At 39.2% G+C, this 16,315-nt stretch overlaps 1 protein-coding gene across 3 annotated transcripts in view; it reads right to left on the bottom strand.

The window, feature by feature from the left end:
* PHYHIPL (phytanoyl-CoA 2-hydroxylase interacting protein like) overlaps window positions 1–16,315 on the bottom strand; it is a 79,642-nt gene that overhangs the window by 48,888 nt on the left and 14,439 nt on the right. The window contains exon 1 of one of the 3 annotated variants that reach the window (XM_027817164.2): window positions 12,688–12,823. The exons of 1 other annotated variant lie outside the window; for it this stretch is intronic. The gene's annotated coding sequence lies outside the window, so the exon portion shown is untranslated. Of the gene's footprint in view, window positions 1–9,367; window positions 9,823–12,687; window positions 12,824–16,315 lie in introns of those variants that run through there. One more of the 3 variants, XM_027817163.2, reaches the window with a different exon arrangement.

Raw genomic sequence — 16,315 nt, forward strand, 5'->3', positions numbered from 1 at the left:
TCCATGAGGACAGATCAGGGGCACAGAGAAACCATTACTCTTAGGAATGTGGAGACTTCAGCTTGACATGTACATCCTGGCCGAGCACCTGACACATACACCCCAAGTGAGTACCCTCTGCCCGCACTACCACAGCTTTGGGTCTGCAGGATCCCTGAGCAGCAGAAGGCTGATGGAGAGACTGGACTTCACACATTTCCGTCATTCAAAGGCAGTTTATCAATTGTTTGAGGACCTGTCCAGGTCAAGCTTGATTCTATTTTCAGAGCTGCATAATGACTGTTGATGACATCTGCCCATGACTGGCAGCCAGCATTGATGAGTACTGTAAACAACTGGTTTCCAAATGTACAGCCATGTGTCTCCTTTCTGCTCCAGGCGGCTGATAAAGATCCATTGATGGTAGTTGCTATTTAATATGGTAAATGATTTTGGAGACTAGAGTCTTCTTTTATGTAATCCTTATGTAAGGACTGAGAAAGAAAACACGTAAAGAGCAGAACCTGAATGGCAAAACAGCAGGGGGTCTAGAGCTCAGCATAGGTATTGCCATCTTGAAAGTCTTTTCTGAATATCCAAAGCTAATAAAAAGCCAACAGAAATAAAATTCACTGTTTTTTACGTATACATAAGAACCTTAAAGAAGATCTGCACTTTACCACAGAATCCCATGCGGAAAACCCACTACCTGGTATTTAGCCAACCAGATGTTCATTGAATGAAACAGGAGGCAACTAAGCAAGTAAGATTTAATCCTAGATTAAAAAAACCTGAATCCTAGATAAAACAAAGAAAAAGCTCCAAAAACTAGGGCCTAGAGATTGCAGGTGGGTTGTTCCTGGGTCAGGTTCAGGTTGGAGAAAAACACATTGTTATTCCTTACCAGCTACCATGTGGTGACACACAGCCTGACATGTTTTGCATGCTGGTTTATGAAACCGTGCCATGCTACATTCTGTCTCCTCATGTGCTGCATCAGCAGCTCCTGCCCTAAGTGTGTTGCTTGTTGCTTCTAAGGAAGTGTGCATTCATTCATTATTGCTTATTCTTGATAACTCATGCTTATATAGAGAAAGAGAGAGGGGATGACTTAACATGTTTAAAATCTTGATGGCAGAGAGAGGAGAATGTAAAAGATAAAGGAAAAGATGGAAGAGTAGCAGAATGGATGGAAAATGCAGAGAGGCCCTTTTGTCCTTTTCATTCATATTTATTACTGTCTGCTCTGTTCCTTTATTTAACTTCCTTTGCTATATCATGGGTCATACTGCAAGCTTTAAGAACATTGTGCTCAGATAAAATGGAAGAAAGCCAACACATGCAAGACCTGAACATACCAGAGAGATTAACAGTGTTAATGGGTGGAGGCTGTTTGTAGTAATGTGAGAATATCTCAACAAGTTTCATACCTATGGAATAAAGGTCAAAATAAGGAGAGGGTCTGTCCTGTCTTTACTTCTGAGCATGAGGTATAGAGGGCTCACAGATTCACAAAACTTAATAAGTGATGGACGATTTTCACTGCTTTTAGATAAGATTTGAATTGATTCTTAAGAGAGCTGAGAAAATACTGAAAAAAAAAATCCACCAGCATTTGCTCAAACTTTTTTATGAATTCAGTTCAACTGTGTTCTGTTCCTTCTATGTTTGTCCTTCATATACATTCTAATGAACAAACTTGCTGGTGATGAGACTCACAGAAACAGAAATCATTATGCATATTATTCAATGAAGGATTTGGAATAATGCTTTGGTAAAGGTTGGATTCTTAAAGATACAGGCAACTAAGGAAATTTCACCTCTTCCCTATTGCTAGACTAGTTATAAACAAAAGGGCTCATATCCGGGGGTTTGTTTTCTATTCAAAAAACTGTAATTCTGAAATTCGTTAACGTTAAAATGTTTTTCATGCTGGAATTTATCAGCCTCTCAAACGGAAAACGCAGCCTAAACATGCATATTTTACCAAAAGCTTGTCCATTTTTTTTTTTTTGGTTTGCATTTTTTCCTTAAAATGCAAAATATTGGTTGATGTGTATTTCCTTGGCAGTAAGATCAAGACCAAACTCAAGGAATAACAAAGGTTAAAGCTGCTAACACTGGCTTCATTTACAACGAAATATCACAGGCAGAAAAAAATTCAAACACAGGACTTGCACCTGTCTTCTCTTAAGCACTGCAGAATAACTCTGAAATGTAAGGTAGAGAGAATGTCCAAGAAGAGGGAAAGTAAGGAGGAAAAGAAAGCAAAACCCAAAACCTAGGGGAAGATATACTGTTCTTGTTTCATGGACGAAAGACAGTAATGACATACTAATCATCTGACTAGATTCAGTCAGTTAAGAAAATGAAATTTTCCCATGTTTCTTACTGAATTGCTAAATGCTAGTAGACCTGTTGCCACAGCTGCTGATGGCTTTAGCTCTACTGAGCTGTCTGGGCCTGTTGCTTGGTGCTGTTGTTGCACACACCAGCACTGGAAGTCTCCTGCTTTGCTGTCCCATGCCCAGCAAGTAAATCTGTGTGTCTCACTGGTGCTATATATGCAACTGAGTTCTTAGACAGGCTCCTTGAAACAGTTCTGGAGAGCTGGTAACCTACAGTGTGCAGATACCTATGTGACTTGAAGTTTCTGAAACAACTGTTCTTTGTGAAACAGACATTGATAGCAAAAAAAAATTGATGTTTTTAAAGCATTTTGTTATTGTCACACTGAGAAACACAAAGACATGGGGAATTTCAAGAAGCTAACCTTCTGCTCAAAAATATCTTTTCTATTAACTATTTTCTTTAAACTATTCCGGAAACTTTTTATAATATTCTTACAGTGCTCCTCTTCCTTCTGCTTGCTGTGTTGTTTCCCATCATAAGCAGTAAGTCGGCTGTTTGGATCTCTTCATTCATGTGACATTAGGTACTTAAGCCTAAGGCGCCAATGTCTTTCAAAAGGTTGCACAGGGTGGCAACGCTTTGGTTCTGAAGATTAAATGCATCCAGGCACTGAATTCCAATTATTTCTTCACCTATGCTAACAATGTGTGCTTTTCTTTTTTCTCTACTCTTTCTACGAGGGAGACATTCAGTTACCCAAATATTTCTTTTGGACACAAATATAGCTTAGTTGCCGAAATAACTGAATGTATATGAATGGCAGACTTTTATTTATAACTGATCTGTTCCATATGTGACTGATTGCCTCCAGTAAAGATACTTAAATGTAGCTGAGCTATTTGTGTTGGAGGCAGTGGTTACAGAGCAGTATCATTTGGCAGTCACCAGACAGCTGAGATTTCTTAGCTGTTTTCTATACATGCCCCAGCAGACATCATTATTTTAAAAGTCACTAATGTTGCTTATTGGAATTCTAAAGTAAGTTTTTGTCTGCTTCTTCAAACTTTTTGCTTTTCCTTCTGCACTGAAGTAATGGTTTTCCTTCTCCCCCTCTCAACCCTCTTTTGCCAAGTTGTCTTTTTTATTCATTCACCTAATAACATCGCATATGCTACAGAAATGTTTTTTTTTAATTTATATACAACACCTATATATTTGCAAAGTAAGGAATAGAAGGTAAGGAAAAGCGTATGGGTAAAATATCTCTTAAGAAGTCCCTAAGACAGAGATTATGTTCTTTCTTCTCAGAGAGATAGCATGAAGGAAGTTCACTGACTTCCATGCAGGGGATAAAATCAAAGGATCCAGCCCAAGCAGCCTCAGTAGAACAGCACAGAAGGATTTTCACTACAAGACATCTTAAAATGACACTTGGAACTTGACAGTACCGTATTTCAATGTTGATTCAAATAATTAGTTTATACCTGTTATGACACTTTATTTAAACATAATATGCCTTGTAACTATAAACAAATAATTTGGCAATGATGTGGAGGAATGTTTTATATTCAAGCAACCCCTGAATAAAGTAAAGGAATGAAGTTATCAGAGAGACTGAGCAGCAGAAGCCCCACTGCTTTAAGAGATGCCCATGTGGATGTCTATTTCTAGACATTGCTTCTAAACTATCAAACATGTCCCTAAAATAGCATTACCGCAGAACACCGACGAGGATCAGAGGGGAGTACTGGTGAAGACCATTGCAATGTAGAGAACCTTCAGGTTTCTACTTAAGAGTAAATAGTTCCACACAGCCACAAGTGTACAGCAAGAACTGCTGAGAAGATTAATTTCGGCCTACTTATATTTCGTATCTCCAGTAAAAGTCCTACTAAGATTAATAAAACATTGGATAGCAGTGGATTGTAACATCAGAAGTTTTGAAAGCATTCAAGCAGCAGAAAAACCCCTATTAGTACACTAACTGCAGACAAGAACAGTACTGCTCATATTTTGGAAAGTTGTTGATGTGCAATTTAGATATGTTTTGATATTCTGTGTTTCAAAATATTGCAGTGGCCACTAAGTTCTGAAAGGCTATACATCAAAAGCTTCACTTTTTTTCCTCTCATTTTGACAATCACCACCACAACAGTATGATCTTTACATGCCTCTTGCTCATCTTAAGTCTACAGAGTATAAAATTCCTCCTGATAATGAAAATAAAGCTTCATGGACAGAGAAAAATGATTATGCAACCATCGAAATAGCATGCACCAAATTAAATTGATTGTTTTTGCTTTTTAAGCATAAGAAATATAACTCCATCAGAAAATCATGTAAACATACTCAGAAGTAAAAAGGGATACAAATTCAAGTCTTTGATAGGCCCTTGTAGCATATTTTGGAGGTCCGCAGGCAGAGACTATCTTAAATCGGAGATAAATAACTGCTAAAGATAAAAAGTTATCAGAAATGATCATCATCTGCAATTCCATGCACTCAGGAGGGCAGCGCAGCTCCCATGCTTTGGCTTGATAGTAAACACACCATCATGGGCTGGAACAGCGCAGTCTATGAGCAGGAGGGTAAAAACTGCGGGTGCCGTTTAGATACAAATGCTGATTATGGAAGTCACCTGATCTTGTTACAGGGAAGCGCCATGCTATGGGGAGTCTTCTGTAGCTGCATGTTTCTACACTGACCCAAACAATGTGTCCTCCAGCAGCCACTGCAGAAACCTACTCCTTGGGAGCATGAGAGGTAGGACCTGTGTAACTGCAGGAAGTCTTCTGCGCCATTACAGCTGTAGGAATAGTTGTCTGCCATATGTACTGTATACAAGTGCTCATTTTAATTAAGGTTTAATCTCCTCAATCTCTGCACTAATCCTTGGTTCTCTCATAATACTCCCACAGACCACTCCAGGGCATTTTCTGGCATCAAAACCATCTTGACTTCGCCGGCTTTGCTCTGGTTTGACAGGTCCTGTGCATCCATCTTCATCTTTCATTTTCTAACAGAAATCTGCTAAATATGTGAGGCAGAAAAAACCCCCAGTGTTTGAGCATTAATTGGATGAGAATGGCAATTTGTAGATTTGAGGAATAGCAAAGGTGCAACTGGAGTGTATAAGTGGGCAGCTGGCACAGTAGTTTTTGCCAACATTTGCGTCAACGTGGGAGTACAGCAATATGGTAGCTGTTAACATTGTACTCAATAAATATCTCATCATATGTGATGATATGACTAGCCTTTTGGAGGAAGAAGCTGAGTATTCTCTGCACCCACAACAGGATTTTATGTGTAATCCCAACAAATGTCAGCAGGTCTTCATGGGTGCTTAAATACTGTATGCCTAAAACTGATTTCTTGAAATCTAGTGTATGGGGTAACCGAAATAATAGTGAAATAATTTACACTTTGAATTATCCAGAGAAAGACCAGTGCAGTGCTCAACATTACGCTTTTTCTCAGCTGACTCAAAGGAAAAGACACAGGCCTGCTGTTGTCAAGTGCACGGGACAGTTTCTGTTAACGTAAGACTTGGTTTCTATGGGTTATGTATGTATGTGCCTCCATAAAAGGGAAAAATTTATTTCCAACATATTTCTGTTGCTGTTACAAATAGGAAGGATATTAAAATTAGTGTTTTAGGATGAAGGGAATTGTTTCTGTTTCACATGAATTTGATACATTTCATAACCATTGGAGTTAACAACAAAGACAATGTTATAGATAAAAACGGCATTAGACCTCAGTGGGGTACCTTTCAGCAACTATTTCTTGCCATGAGGTTTCCTTCTGTGGATCTCTTACAACCCTTACGCAAAGAATTACTAAATTCTTCTACTAGTAAAGAAAAATATAAAAATCTGATTTTAGGTTTCTGTCTTCTAGTCATGTTCTGTTTTTATTTTGCCATGACATCTCTCTCTGTGAGGAGCGTGCCTACTCATCTTCCTCCACCTTCTTCAAAGGCCTTTTCTCTGCACGTCAGTCCACCACCGCTGCTCTTCCAAGTGTCATCCCTACACAACTACTAACTTGGAATAACTCCCAGAGCCCCATATTCTGTATTTATGGCATATATGTTCCCTTAGAAGAAAGGCCTCTATACTAAAAAATTATCATGACATCAACTAAAACATCATCATTTTGAAGAGCCAAAGCTAGTGAGATTTTAAAGAGATTATGTCTGTGAAGCTTTAGAAAGGTTGATTTACAGATGCAAATAGCAACAAACAGAACTGGAGCAAACTCAAAACATATACTATAACACTTGGCTTGATCTTTTAGTCCATTTCACTGAAAATGAACACACTAGATTTAATAAGGTGATGTAAACCTATATTTATTTTCAGGACCTATGAAAATGCCCTGAGTTAATCAATTCCTCATTTTTATTTATTTCTACATTGTCCACTAGTATCTTGCTGCTAGCATGTACGTACGTGAAGCACAGAGTTAAACCGCTTTTTAACGCTGAGAAATTCTAAAACAAATGCAACAAAATGTCCTATCAAGCCACTAGTAAAACTAGATGGCTACTCAGGTAAAGAAAATTTTCCATTCATTAGTAATGGTGCTTATCCACTTTCCAAACCAACTTCCAAAATGAGGATTCTACCCACAGAACATCACCCATATTTTCAGTTTGACATTCACAAAATCATATGCTGTCTTTTATGAAAGAATTGGGAATGTAAGGCAGTGGAAGAAAAAAATTACAGTACTAAATGACAGTGCTACTTTGAACTAAAATGACTTATTCAAGTGCTTTGTCTACTACGATAAACAAAAATGCTCTTATATACATAGGAAATTAAGTTTTGTAGTTTCACATGCAAATATAAGGAGGGCTATTTACTCTTTCTTCCTGAAAAGTTAAGGATTGGCACATTCCCTAATAAAATACTTTCAATAAGCTTCATTAACATAGCTATTTACATTCACAGTTATTGTCATAAACACAAAAAAGGAAAATACATTCTCCACCCTATCTCTTAAGCCTGAAAGCTTAAAGATCTGTAGAGAAATATCAAACTGCAACATTCCATTACACCAAAACCCAAAACATAAAACTGCACCTTCTGAATGAAAATGAAGATTCTGAAATGTTGCTCTAGAAAGTGAGGTATCAGCAGACTGATTTTAGCAGCAGGCAGCCAAGACAGACTATGGCAGAGGTGGGTATGATTCTTTTACTGCCAGTCTGGGTTCAGCCTACTGCCTGAGAGAAGTGAAGAGCTCACGGGGATGGGCCAGCCCCAGAAAGGACAGAGGAGTAGGGAGCCCAGCCACCCCAAGAAGTCACCACTTCTCTTCCAGCTGGAGGCCCAGGCTGTATTGTAAGCTGTCTCATTTGTATCTACCAAAGAGGTGGAAGAAGGGCCTCATGCAGCCATCACCAGCCTGGCTGGACTGTAAAGAATTTGTGGGATGAATCTACTACTTGTTCTCTCCCAAGGTGTTTCCAGTGTCCCAAGGACATGGGAGAGCCCCATCAGCCTGAATGAGTACACCCACACATTGCTCAGAGATGGCTGATATGCATCATTATATCTGCTGTTCCCAGCTCTGATTCCTTTCTTCGAGGAGATGCTACCTAGTGACTTAAGTCTGGTTTGTAGCCAGTCCATGATAAAGCTCCTATCCTGCATACGGTGTTTTGTGTGTTTGATAGTGACAGGATGAGGCTTAAGCCATGGCTGTACTGGCCAGCTGTCTCCAGTGTGCCTTCCAAGCGCCAGGCAAGTCTTAGGAGACATGTTGATAGGGAAATACTGTAAAATAACATTTTGTATAGAAAGTACTCTGCCATGACATATACAGTGTTATTTTGGACAAGTTTTCTTCATCAAGCAATAAACAATCTTGTACCAAAATAAGGACAGCTGGAACTTAACACCCTACATAATTAGCTTTCCAATAAGAATTTAAATGAAAAATAAATATCAGTAAATCCAAGTATGCTGAACCACGTGAGAATTATGAAAACTGAAGGTTATATGCAGGAATTTGACATAGAGTGTGGGGCGTTGAGAAATTTATAAAGCCAAGTACTATTCTCTCTTCATTTTGCAATGAAGCACTGCTCCACTGGGTTTTACAATCCTAAGGGGACTTGAAACAAAGACACTTCAGCCGCACAGCCAGAGCACCTATGCCTGAAACTAGGTGTCAAAATCAATAGTCTGATATCCCACCCAGGAGAATGGAGCATTCTGCACATATACAAATAAATAAAACTCCAGTCACAAAACAAGCAACATACAAACAAGACAACCTTTATCCTTGAGCATCTGGGATCCGAAGGCATTCAAGTCTGAGAGAACAAACCATATTTGAGCTTTGTCACATGCTAAAGAGCAGGTCTAACCATCCCTTCAGAAGAGTACACCATCTCTTATATCTTATAGCTGAATCACATACAGGTACTCCCCTCATGCAAAAATAAATAAATGTATTCATTTCATGGAAGCAGCCATAAACTTTTCAACAGATGGGAAACCTGATAGACTGAGGTGCCATGTATCCCTTACTTGCTGATTTCAGGAAGGGAAGCTTTTGGTTTTTAAAGTTGTTTTTAAACAATTTTCCAACTTCATGGCTTAGGAGAAGATCAGCAATGTAGAAGAATACAATTTCACGTTGTTAAACTCCAGAGCCATGTGGGAACCAGGCAAAATACTTAATGTAAGCAGAATAAAAATTTAAAGAAAAATGCACATCAGGTTTGCCTGTATAACATGGGTGTTCCCATGCAAATCCCTCAGCCATTGCACACTCAGAATTGCATCAAACCATTAATTCTAAAATGACTTCATCCTTCAGCATTTCCTACTTTCCACATATCTGAGCTTCTCACTGAATCTGCAGGAGAATGTTCCCTTCGGGCAGTGGGTCATGTTCTTCCAAGCCCCTCCATCCTGGTTTCTCTCTCTCGGTCATCTTCCTCTCCTAATTGCTCAGCTCTTTTCTAGTTCCCTTTCCTCCCTCTTTCCAGTCTCCCTCTGCCCCAGGAGTGCCGTACCTTGCGCACAGGGTGACCGGCTGGGATCCTTGCTTGAGGAGCTGCCCCCACTCACGCTGGAGATAGCAACTTCTCCGTGGGCCCTTCCCTTCGCAGAGGGCTCCACACTGCCCTCCTGGCGCTCCTCCCCCAGCTCCCACCAGTCCCCTCACTCAGGCACAAAGAAGAGAGGTTTTGTTGGAAGCTGTGTTGGGGCCTCGTGCGGGGAACGGTCCTTCCCACTCTGGCCACTAGACAAACATCAAAGGCACCTGAAGTGAAGGATCCATAAGGCACCTGGGTTGCTCCTAGTCCCATCCCAAAGTCAGGCAGGTATGAGCTTTGAGCTCTGAAGGCAGCCTGCTTCCCAAAATCCCTTTGCAGTCAGCACTCCTGGTGACCTTCCCTCTCAGTGCATATATTCTCCCAGCAGCAGAACTGGGGAGGTTGAACAGGGGAGAGGAGGAGGAGGCTGCTCAACCAGGCTTCCCCTGCCACCACTGTCATCATATTTGCATTGCAGGGAGGTGATCTGACTGCCTTTGTGGGGCCCTCTGGCAGGATCCCAGCAGCCTTTCTGTGCCACTGCTCACATTGTACTGCAGGAGGATAAACACGGGCTTGTCCACAGTGCTCTTGACAGCTCTGGAGGAAATCCATGACCGCCCAGTATCAAATAGGCCAGAGAAGCTGGGCTACTTTCTGTGCATTGGCTACTGTCTGTATCCTAATTCCCTGTCTCTTGTAGGAATATGGATGTTCGCTGGTATCAGCAAAATAAGACAAGGTAATACGATGGGACTGTGATAAATATTCTTACTTGGAGTTTGATGCTACAAAATTGTCTTTAATGCTCCACTGTTTCTAAAGACACAGACTGGACAGTGTTTAACATTTCTCGGAACCATGCCAAGATGCCACAGAGATAAATAAATGAGGCAGGAAATACATAAAGTTTGAGAAGGAAAAAAGCAAGTTCCTAGTGCGAGGGGAAAAATATTTTAAAACCAGAAAAGAATCCTCTCTACCCTGAACATATTCAAAAACATTAAAGATGTTATCAACACTCTACTCCTTCCTGTCTAATCTCTCTTTGACAGGGAGGATAATCATGGAAAACATAACAAGATCTTTCATCTATCTAGAAGTCTTAATACCCTACTGCCAGGCACTATATATATGAGCTACAAGAGCATTATGCTGACTGCACAGATTTGAGTGACTACACAAACTTCAAGGCCTGAGAATTCAAGAAATCGATCAGAAAAAAAATCAGCAAGGTTGGCCCTCTCCAAGCTTTGAGATCTCCAAACTAGAAGAAATTCCCCTGTACTTCCTGAACTTAACACAAGGACTTGAAACCCTCTGGCCTTCTCTGTTGAGCAGTCTACCTCCTATACCTGTAACACGGGTACTGGTCTAGTCTCCTACAAATGCTGGATGTCAAACTTCCCCTGGGCCCCACAACATACAGGCAGAGAGCTACCGTGGCTCCTACTGTATACTCTGGGGAAATTCTAGTAGCTTTAACAGAAGCTGGTGTATGTGTTACAGACCCAGATTATGGTTTTTTCATTTTCTCTGTTATCACTTCGGTAGAGTTGCTTTGCCTTCAAGGAAAGCCCTTCCTCAGTGTAGAACCTGAAATCTATGAAAGCGTAGGTGTGCAAGTGGGACCTCCATCTGCTCTCCAGCGGAGCAGGCAAAGGGGCAAAGCACACATGCTTACTGTAAGATAGTGCTTTATTTTTCTGTAAAACAGAACATGGCATTTCATCAATAACCCCTTTTCCGCAAAGACAAAAGGCGGGATTCTCCTGCCGACCTCCCCGTTGCTGCAGTGATCAGCTGATCATACTCTTTCAAACTGATGTGTATCATCTTTATTCCACTGTCTTCAATGAAGATAGAAAAATTTATACGCACTGACAAACTAATCTTTACATATTACTGCAGTTGTGTGCTATTGTACAAAGGAATATAGTTACAAAATTTCAATGCAAATATGGATACGAAAAGAAAAAGAATCTTTCCCTTTCCTAAAAGCAGTTACACCATCAGATTTCTACAGGACCATAAAAGTGCAGGCTACAGACTGTGTTTTTTTCTACTTTTCCTCTGAAATTAACATTGTTCTAAACAGCTCTAACCTTTGCACTTTTTCCTATCCCAAATCAGTTACTATTTCCTGTTCTGCATTTAATTTTTAATATGGAATTAAATATGTACTGTGATCAAAAAATCAATTTCCTTTTGAATTACCCAAATGTTAAAATCACACTTCTGTGGCAAAGAGATGGCGCTCTGAAGAACAGAGCCATCTACAGAAATCTTTTTGATAATGGTGTCCTTCTTTCAAATCCAAACATATCCTTGATGTAGAATACAAATTGAGCTCTAGTGTATAAGTCAGCTAGGGTTTCAAAGTTGGCCTTTATACTTTGCCATTAATTAATTCCGTCCAAGAAATTCAAACAAAGATACAAACAAAAAAGTTCTCTAAATACGTTACATAAGGCATTCAGAATATTCCGATTCATTCCCCTCCAGGAACACAGCAGAGTCAAAGAATAGTGTACACAGCATGTTTAGACTGTATAAAAAGCACTAGAAACTGTAAGAATAGTTTAAAACCCATTTATTTAAAGCTCTCCATTATAAGAGCTATTGTAGAGTATTTGCTAATCAATCTACACTTCTGAGTTCTTAACAATTGCAGGCTTAATGAAGTGTACTTTTCTTCACTTTCAGATGCAGGAACAAATAGTTTCCTATTAAAAGGGAGGAAATGAAAGCAGAAGGCAGAAGACTTCTTTCAAAAATTACTGGAGCTTCTGAACAATTTAAATATTGACTAGAAAGTCAGAAACTCTTACTTGGAATCTCTTTCTTTAGGGAGGGGGAAAGGTCTGAGAAAGAGACTTTCTTTCCCAATACACCCCCCATGTACATATTTAAGTCAGGTAGGATGAATATTCTCTTCGATACAATGAGGAAAGCCCCCCAAAATCTGGCAGAGAAAACTCATACAACTTACTCCAATTTGTTTTTAATGTCATTTTGTTGCAACTATCACAACATAACTAAAACAGAAGTTGAGAACTGGGTCAGTGGTCAGTCAGTATAGAGAGATCTTTCAAGCTGAGTAATCAAAAATGGTTTTTGCTGGGGAGTAAGCAATGCAGCATGGTGTAAGAACACAGCAGACATGTCTATTCAACCTGAAAGTACATTAAGAGTTTTCTTTTTCTCAAGATTTACTTAGCCTAACCTGTATAGAAAACCGAAAGGAAACTTACATCCTAACATCTTTGCCTTAAAACTTAGTAGCATTCACTCACTGGAAACACAGATCTGGTAGACAGGGAAGAGGCCATCACAAATGATATGTCAGACTAAAAAACCAAAGTGAAAAGTAGGTTTTGTTGTGTTTCCCACTACCGCACAACACACAGATGCCATCTCCCTCGCTGTCCCTGCTGTGGTGTTGTGACAATCTTTTATAAGAGACCACAGAGCAAAGTTGATACCACACAATGCTACAAGCACCATCAACTTCTGTGAAATTTCCCAAGCCTATTATCTGCTACTCTTAGTTCTTTATTCTTACACAGAACTGATTTCTGACAGCTCTTTATTTGTGCTAGGATCTTCTATGATCATTGGTTTTGTGTAGCCCATCTGATTATTTTCTTGTAATTTTATTTATTGTGCACTGAGACCTAGGAAAGTCCTACACCAAACCGGCTAATTTATATGACAATTTGTAAGGATTGCAAACAAGCAGCATGAGAAAGGAGATATTTGACATTCTCTTGGCTTTTAATTTAGAGGTAGACCTACAATAAAAGACAATCTTATTAAGGTTTTAGATTAGAATGACTTCTAGCATTTCCTGTGACTGTTTCAAAAGATACAGTTCCTGTAAGGGGAAAGGAAATTAAGTCCAGTGCCTATATGGGCATAAAGAAGCATATATCTTTCTAATTTTCTTTTATCATGTTTATGATAAGATATTTATCAATCACTATATTTCCATCATGCAAATTTTGATGGTTTCTGGGTTTGTTTTTAACATACCTTCTTGTTAGTGCAATCTGTGTAAACATTTATTGGTGCCTTTTAGGCACTAAACCACCTGCACTGAAAGGCATAGGGCACAGAAAAAATTTCACTTACACACTGCAGGAATCAGCTACTGGGAACAATGTAAACCCAAACCAAGAAAATATCAATGATTTCCCTCCTTCTTCCATGTAATAAATTCCAAATGCCATGATTCAGCTTTCCTGATTTAGCTTTTGTATTCCACCTGAAAACTGAAGATACAACTAAAATCACAGTGTGATACATGCCTGAATTTTTTTGTCCCCTCCAGTTAAATATAGGAAATCCAAATCCAAAGGAAGCTGATACCTGGATTCTCATAGCTTGCCTATCTGAACAGCTTTATGGCCTCTCATTCAAGAATTTGGATTTTCTCTGAGGCATGAGGCTTGGAAATGAATCTGACACAATATAAATGCTTTTGTTATGTAAATGCAAAACTTCACCTCATTTTTCATATAAACCCCCTCTGCTACATCTGCCTCTCACACTTAGTCTAAATATGACTGTCATGTTATATCTTTGCAATGGATGAATCTGCCTATACTTTGCACTTGATAAAGACAAGAAATTATTGCTTGACTTATTGTCTGGAAATTTGGTACAGTATCTCTATTTATGATCTGGAAAAAGATACATGACTTCAGGAAATGTAACTATTAACCACAAGGATTTTATGAAAGATAAACAAAACCACATGTGAGTAGCAATGAAATGTTCAGTTTGATGGGACATGGACAAGTGGAAGTTGTACCCCATGTCAGAAGCAAGCTAAAAAGCATTAATGAAACCACAGTATCTTTTGATATTAACACGGGTTGCAAAGGAAAGAGGAAATCCCAGTTCACTTAAGGGAACAAAATCCATCTGATCCCACTTAGCTTTGCAATGTATGAACAGATATTCAGGCATGAAAAGCAGACTGCACTATTTGTCCACAAAAAACAGTATCATGCGATGAAAATTTGTATTATTACTGTGACTACAATTTATAGACTATATAGTCTGGTGTGGTAATAGATGAATATTTCTGCAGTATAGTGTGGGATAATTGCCAATTACACTAAGGGCTCTGTAAGAAAGGTTTCCATGACAGCATTCTGTGTATCATTGGCATTTTGGAAATAACATCCAGTTTTGATCTCTGAATTCTACAGATTTTGCTGTTCCCATGAAACATTACATTCAAGTGGAAAAAAGCCAGGGCTATAGCATACTTTTTTTACATACAGCCAGGAGTGCCTGGAAGTGATATTCCTGTGATAAACTGTAGAACTATGTGATAAACCACAGAAATATTTGATAAATGCACCTATTAAACACCTTTAATTACCTTTTCTACTCTCTGGCCAGTAACCATTCTGTCTCGGGAATTATTATGAACTTTTATACTGTTGAACAGACTCAGACTGCTGGCATTTCCAATTTTCTGTCTACGGTGGAGGGGGAGAGGAAAAAAAAGCTTTTCTATACATTAAAATATGATGGCTTTTAAAGCACAGCAACTTCTTCCAGAGCTGAGGATGCATTTAGTGCTGAATGAGGGAGGAGAGTTGGGACAAGGAGGGCCTTAAAAATACTTCACATTCAGATGCTCATCAAAGTTGTCCCAAGTAAGTTTTTAATCTTTTTTTTGCAGCTGTCTTACTCCTCCACATTTGGACAGGCATTTTCCAAGAGGTCTGAAAGAGCTAGCTGCTCAGTTCCTATTGCATTTCAGTGGCACCCTGACGAGCTGCTCTAAAGGCTATTAGACATGAAAGATAGTCTTCGTACCAGAGTTTAAACTAAACACTGAGTATCTGTGATTTGTCAAGAACAACGTTAAAATACAGACCTTATCTGCAGGGGAGGGAGAGGTCCTGTGTAACTTTCTGCTAGTTTGTAACTGGGGACTTTTCTAAATCCACCTATGACTCTGATAAGGCAAAAAACACTATCACATTATGCATATCTGTCTGTAAGCATGTATGTACAATTTAGATACAATAAAATATCTAACTACTTGCAATCTCCTTAAGGAGCTTTTCTTTTAATCCATTTGAATTTCAAAGCATAACTAAAATTGCAGGAGAATTTTAATTGTATACAAGATTTGAGCTTGGATAAGTGATCCATATGGATTCTTAATCTTTTGTGAGCAGCCAGTAATTCTTAGTCAGTGTAAAAAAGAATTCAATAATAATACAAAGAATGGGTGACATTAAAAAAGCATGGATTTTCTAGTAAGTTTGGAGGTAGGGCACATAAAATTCCTTCTGATAAGGGAAAGAGGTACTGTTTCTAAAGTGCAACTTTTATTAATTGATTTTCCCACATTTCTTAGAGGATTATGAGAAAAATCTGAAGATGTGGTGAATGAACAGTACAGCATTCCTCAGCTACTCTCAGGGACAGAGAAGAGACCTACCCACACTGTTCCTACAGTAAATCCCAAGGTGTTTTTCTGTATAAATGTCAGTCAGGAGCATTAGCCACTGGTGTCCCACTTTCATGCATGGTCCTTCATTTCAAGCTCCAAATAACCAATAAAATATACCAATGTATACCAATTTCCATCCTTACGAATGCTTATCAGCAGGCCTGTACCCTGTCAGGAAAGCAGTTTTGCTGGGCCATGGAATGGAAGTGAGCCTTTTGCTCCTGTTTTGAAGAATGTACAAATTTAACTTGTAGAAAGCTTGTGCGTAAGGGATGACCTGATACCCTTGGTAACACGTAATGTGAAATTAGAGCTTCCACTGGAATCAACGAGAGCAAGATGCACTGGTGGCACCACAGATAACCGAAAAGAGCACGCACTTTGAGCTGAGCTATGGTACTGCCTAATGATTAACATGGTAAGAATTTATCTGACAGACC

This window comes from Falco cherrug, chromosome 9 (genome assembly GCF_023634085.1).
Source record: "Falco cherrug isolate bFalChe1 chromosome 9, bFalChe1.pri, whole genome shotgun sequence".
Lineage (NCBI taxonomy): Eukaryota > Metazoa > Chordata > Aves > Falconiformes > Falconidae > Falco > Falco cherrug.